The following is a 5,838-nucleotide window of genomic DNA, read 5'->3' as shown; positions in this document are numbered from 1 at the left end:
GGCAGGCCATCTATTGTGTTTTCTTCTTTAAAGTAATTCCTATTAATGATTGTTTAGTTTAGCTTATTACTTAATTGATGTTGCATTTTCTCTTACTGAAGTTTTCTATTTTCCAATATAGTATTGTCCAGAATATACATGGTTTTAATATAATTTTAAGAATGCATAATTTCCATTTTGTGGACACTGTACAATGTAATATTATTGTATTTTAATTTAATTAATTGGTCCACTGTTATCTAAACCATACTTAAATTTTGACAAGACCAGCTGGAGACATTTGAAACATTAATCTCTATTTATATATAGTATGATAAAAAAAAGCTGTCAAAGTAAATTAATATTTAACCAAATAAATGCTGACTGGTTTTAAAACAATACCCACAAAACACAATAAACCAAATCAATGACATTGAAAACCCAGCTGGATTTATTAGCAATTTTATTGTTTATCCTTGAATTCATCAATTAATATCAAGGCGGTGACATATGGCAAGCATTTGTTTCTTTTCTTATTGATTCTTTCGACCTTTATTACATTTAACCTTTACTGTTTAAATGCTTTTAAATATTGATTTGTAAAAATAACATTTTCACTTTCTGGATTCTGGTTTTCATTTTTTACTTGGAAAGAATTCTGAATCTGAGAATTTTAAAAAATTTCTTTTCCTTTCTGGTATTTTTGTGGCTTCGTTTCTTTTTTTTTTCTTTTTTTTAACATTTTATTTTGGAATAAATTCAAAGTTATAGGAACAGTTGCAAAAACCATACAAACCCCATACACAGAACTCCAGCATTCCCTGACCCCCTCGATACCCCTGATCCACAAACTTTAACCTGTTGTCCCACTGCTGTTTCTTTCCCTCCCTCCCTCCCTCCCTATCTATCATCCATCTTCTATTGCTCTGTCTTCTGAACATATGAGAGCTAGCGGCACACATCCTTGAACAAACACTGTAATTCTCATATACAATTCCCATGAACAAGGGCATTCTTTTATGCAATCCCATTAAGTGCAGCTAAGAAGTACAAGAGATTCAACAATGATACAAAGCTTACATTCTATATTTCCTTTTCTTATGTCTCAACTATGTCCCTTTGAGCCTCCTGTCCTCCATCGTCTGATCCTATCCAGGGTTATCCTTGGCATTCAATTGTTGTCTATTTAGACTGTTGTTTTTTTTTTTCTCAACTGTGGAAACATATATACAGTCTAAATCTTCCCATTGCACCCCCTGCCTAGCATTCCATTAGTGGGATTAATCACATTTAGAATGTTGTAATGCTATCACCTTCCCACCCTCCATTGCTAGAAATTTCCCTTCACCTCAAAGAGCAACCCTACATTCATTTCTTAACTCCCCATTGCCCCTTCCCCCATTTCTCTTTGATACCAGCTTAGCTTCTACAGGACACATAAACTATGTTCCTATACTCCTCCATTCCCCCACCTTTATATAGTTCTTGTCAAAAATTACATATTTTACATTGAGTTCAAAACCACTGATTTGTCCTTAGAGTTTGTGTATTTTATATCATGTAGAAAGTAAATAGTGGAGTTACAATTCAAAAAATTATTGACTTCTATTTGTATTCCATTGTGGTTGGAGTATGTGCTTTGAATATATTCAATTTTCTTTTTTCTTCTTAAATTTATTGAGGCTTATTTTATGTCCCAGCCTATGGTCCCTTCTGGAGAAAGATACATGATCCCTAGATAAAAATGAGTGTCCTGGTGATTTGGGATGTAAGGTTCTATATATGTCTGTTAAAATTCTCTATATCTCTTTCTACTTTGTTTCTCTGTCGGTAGAGCTCTCTTTAGTATCTGGAGTAGGGCAGGTCTTTTATTGGCAAAGTCTCTCAGCATTTGTTTGTCTGTGAAAAATTTAAGCTCTCCCTCAAATTTGAAGGAGAGTTTTGCTGGATAAAGTATTCTTTGTATGTCATGCCACTGCCTTCTCGCCTCCATGGTGGCCGCTGAGTAGTCACTACTTAGTCTTATGTTGTTTCCTTTGTATGTGGTGAATTGCTTTTCTCTTGCTGCTTTCGGAACTTGCTCCTTCTCTTCAGTATTTGACAGTCTGATCAGAATATGTCTTGGGGTGGGTTTATTTGGATTTATTCTATTTGGAGTTCGCTGGGCATTTATGCTTTGTGTGTTTATATTGTGTAGAAGGTTGGGGAAGTTTTCCCCAACAATTTCTTTGAATACACTTTCTAGACCTTTACCCTTCTCTTCCCCTTCTGGGACACCAGTGAGTCTTAAGTTTGGACGTTTTATTTTATCTATCGTGTCCCTGAGATCCATTGCGATTTTTTCAATTTTTTTCTCCATTCTTTCTTTTGTTTTTTCATTTTCTGTTCTGTGGACTTCTAGCACTTTTAGTCTTTGTTCAACTTCCTCTAATCTTGTATTGTGAATATCCAGAATCTTTTTAATTTGGACAACAGTTTATTTCCATAAGATCTTCTATTTTTTTATTTACTCTTGCAATGTCTTCTTTATGCTCTTCTAGGGTCTTCTTTATGTCACTTATATCCTGGGCCATGGTCTTCTTGATGTCCTTTAAATCCTTTGCCATGTTTTCATTCCTTGATTGTAGTTCTTTGATTAATTGAGCCAAGTACTGTGTGTCTTCTGATATTTTGATATGGATGTTTGGACTTGGGTTCTCCATATCGTCTGGTTTTATCATATGCATTGAGATTTTCTGTTGTTTTTGGCCTCTTGGTGTTTTCTTTGCTTGATAGTGTTCTTTCAAGTTGTAAAAAAAAAAAAATGCCAATCTAATTTTTCAGAAACACAGTTTGGTGGTGTACACTTTCTCTAACTAACCAGCAGGTAGCGTCTGTGAGTCACCTATACCCCTCAAGTCAGTTTTCCCCATCCTTGTCCCCATGGTGTGCGGGGAAATGATTCTTGTGGGGTTCAGTTGGTGAACTCAGTTTGGGTGTATTGCTAGATCCGTCTGCCCTGAATGTGGGGCGTGTGTCCGGATGGCCAGGGAGGAAGGACAGCTTTAATATTCAAATCCCCCAGGTTCCCAGAGATTCAAGGCCGCCGCAAGAGTCTTAAGCCTTCATTTCGGATCCATCCCAGACCCTCTCGCTGACCCACAAACCACCGGACTTGGCGCAGCGTCCCTGGGTTTTCTGAGCAGGCCCTCTTTCTCAGCTGTGATCTTCTAGGACCTCTGCTGAGGGAATGCTGTGCTACGTCACAATTGTGCACCGTCCCTCAAGGGAAGCCCCAGGCCACCGTGCCATGCAGGGGCGCTCTCAGCCCGACGCAAAAATGGTTGAACGGGGCATCTCCGCTCTCCCTCTCTTCACACAGTTCCTCCTTCCCAGCTCCGGGGCAACTGGCACAGCTCTGGGCTGTGGGCACGGCCCCGGGCAGGAGTTTATCCAGCCCTCTGGGGATCCAGCTACAAGCCACGGGGCTTCTCCCTCCCTCTGGCTCTCCCCTGCACTCCCCTGGTCCCGAGGGTATCTGCCACAAGCTATCCTCCACAGCCGACACCAAGAGGCCAGCTCAGCTCGCTCCTGTCATGTTTCGCTGTGCAGTTTCCACCATCGCAACTGCAGCCACTCCTGGGTTTTTCCCTTTTTTTTATCTTTTTAAAAGAACCAGTCTGTCTCCAACCGCCAACCCCCGGCTTCCCCACACTGCAGCGTGGCTGTGGGTCTTCCAGCCGGCCTACTCACTTGTTTCAGGATGCAGACTCCTGGTTTCACCAAGTATACAGCCCCTGTGATACTAGGAGACTTCATCCAACTGGTGCATCGCTGAAACCGGTACTCTGGGTCACCTTCTGGTTTTTATCTAGTATTTTTCATGGAGATGTTTTTTTGTCCTGTCTCACCTAGCCGCCATCTTAGGTTCTCCCTCTTCACTTCTTTTTATATTAAAGATTTGATCCCACACTGTTTTACATAAGAAGTAAGTTAGAAATCCAGCATTCTTTTCTTTTCCCAAGTGGCTAGCCTGTTACCCATCACAGTTTTTGGGATAATTCATGTTTTACAGTTATTTGAAATACTCATTTATTATTTCCCAAATTCCCATGTGTACTTAGGGTCATTTGCACAGTGTTTTAAAGTTGATCATTGCTTCATAATACTTTTAAATTGTCATACTGATAGTCATTCTCCATTCCTTTTAAGATTTTTCCTCACATTTTTGGTATATTGAAGCATCCAAGATGTGTCCAGTATCACTTTGTCAAGTTTTTTTCTCCAATCCCAGCAAAACCTATTATTAAGATTTACTGAGTTAGGACAAATTTTATAGACTAATTTAGGGGAACTGACTTTTTAGTGTTGCTTCATATCTGGAAAAAAGCATACTTTTGTATTTATTTAAATGCTCCTTCATATATTCATTAGAGTTTTCTTCATACATTTGCTGCACATTTATTATTAGCTAGGTATTCAAATTTGTTAATGACTATGAATATATAATATTTTCATATTAGCATTTGTTTCCTCCATCCTGTATTTTTCCTTTCTTTCCTTTCTTTAATTATGCTCTCATGTTAATTAAAGACCCTTATGTTGTGAATTCCTCTCTTGAACATCCTGAGAATTTTCCCTATTAGTTAAGTGTCTAGAAGTAGGGGAAGAGCTGATCTTCATTAGTGAGATGTCTTAGAGAGAGATAACAGAATTAAATGTCAATCACTAAAGGTAAATATATATATACACATATATAATATATTTCCTCAGTATAATACCTGAGGAAAGAATTATAAAAGGAAGATAAAATAATTTTATTGTTCAGAATATTCCTAGCTGTTATTCTGAGACACGTAAGCCCAGGAGAGGAGAGAATATTTGGACAGTGAACAAAATATCTTTTGGAAGAAAGATGATAAGAATCCCATTTCCTGTATCACTCATGCAAACACAAAATCACATATACATACCCACCCATACATCTCTAGAATTAGAAAAAAGGACAAGAGAGGTAGAAGCAAGGTATTTTAGTCTACATAACTGGAGAGGGTGTGACTGTAGAGGAGGTCAAGGTAGAAAGATGAAGTTCACTCTTGTAGAAATTCTTTAGTGCCACGGATTTGGGTGGAAACCCTACACACAAAAGAACAGATAGAGAAAAGAAGGAAAAATATGATATATGAGCAGCATCTCAGGGAATTAAATGACAATATGAAGTGCATGAATATATGTGTCATGGGTGTCCCAGAAGGAGAAGAGAAGGGAAAAGGGGCAGAAATAATAATAGAGGAAATAATCACTGAAAATTTTGCATCTCTTATAAAAGACATAAAATTACAGATTCTGAAGTGCAGCATATGCCAAACAGAATAAATTAGAATAGACCTATTCCAAGATATATAATAATCAGATTATCCAATGTCAAAGACAAAGAATTCTGAAAGCAGCAAGAGAAAAGTGATCCATCAAATAGAAGGGAAGCTCGATAAGACTATGTGCATATTTCTCAGTTGAAACCATGGAGGTGAGAAGGCAGTGGCATGATATATTTAAGACAGTGGAAGAGAAAAACTTCCAATTAAGAATTCTATATCTGGCAAAACTGTCCTTCAAAAAATGAGGGAGAGTTTAAAATATTTTCAGACAAACAGACACTGAGACACTTTGTGAACAAGATACCTCCCTACAAGAAATAATAAAGGGAGCACTACAGGCAGATAGAAAAAGGCAGGAGAGAGAGGTTCAAAGAAGAGTGTAGAAATGAACACTATCAGCAAAGGTAAAAGGAGAGAAAAAAATAAAAATAAAGTAAGATATATAAAATCCAAAACACAAAATGGTAGCCAGTAGACATCACGTAGATGAAATTAGCCAGAA

Source organism: Choloepus didactylus, chromosome 5 (genome assembly GCF_015220235.1).
Source record: "Choloepus didactylus isolate mChoDid1 chromosome 5, mChoDid1.pri, whole genome shotgun sequence".
Classification (NCBI taxonomy): Eukaryota; Metazoa; Chordata; class Mammalia; order Pilosa; family Megalonychidae; genus Choloepus; species Choloepus didactylus.
Note: the sequence above shows the minus strand (reverse complement) of the source record.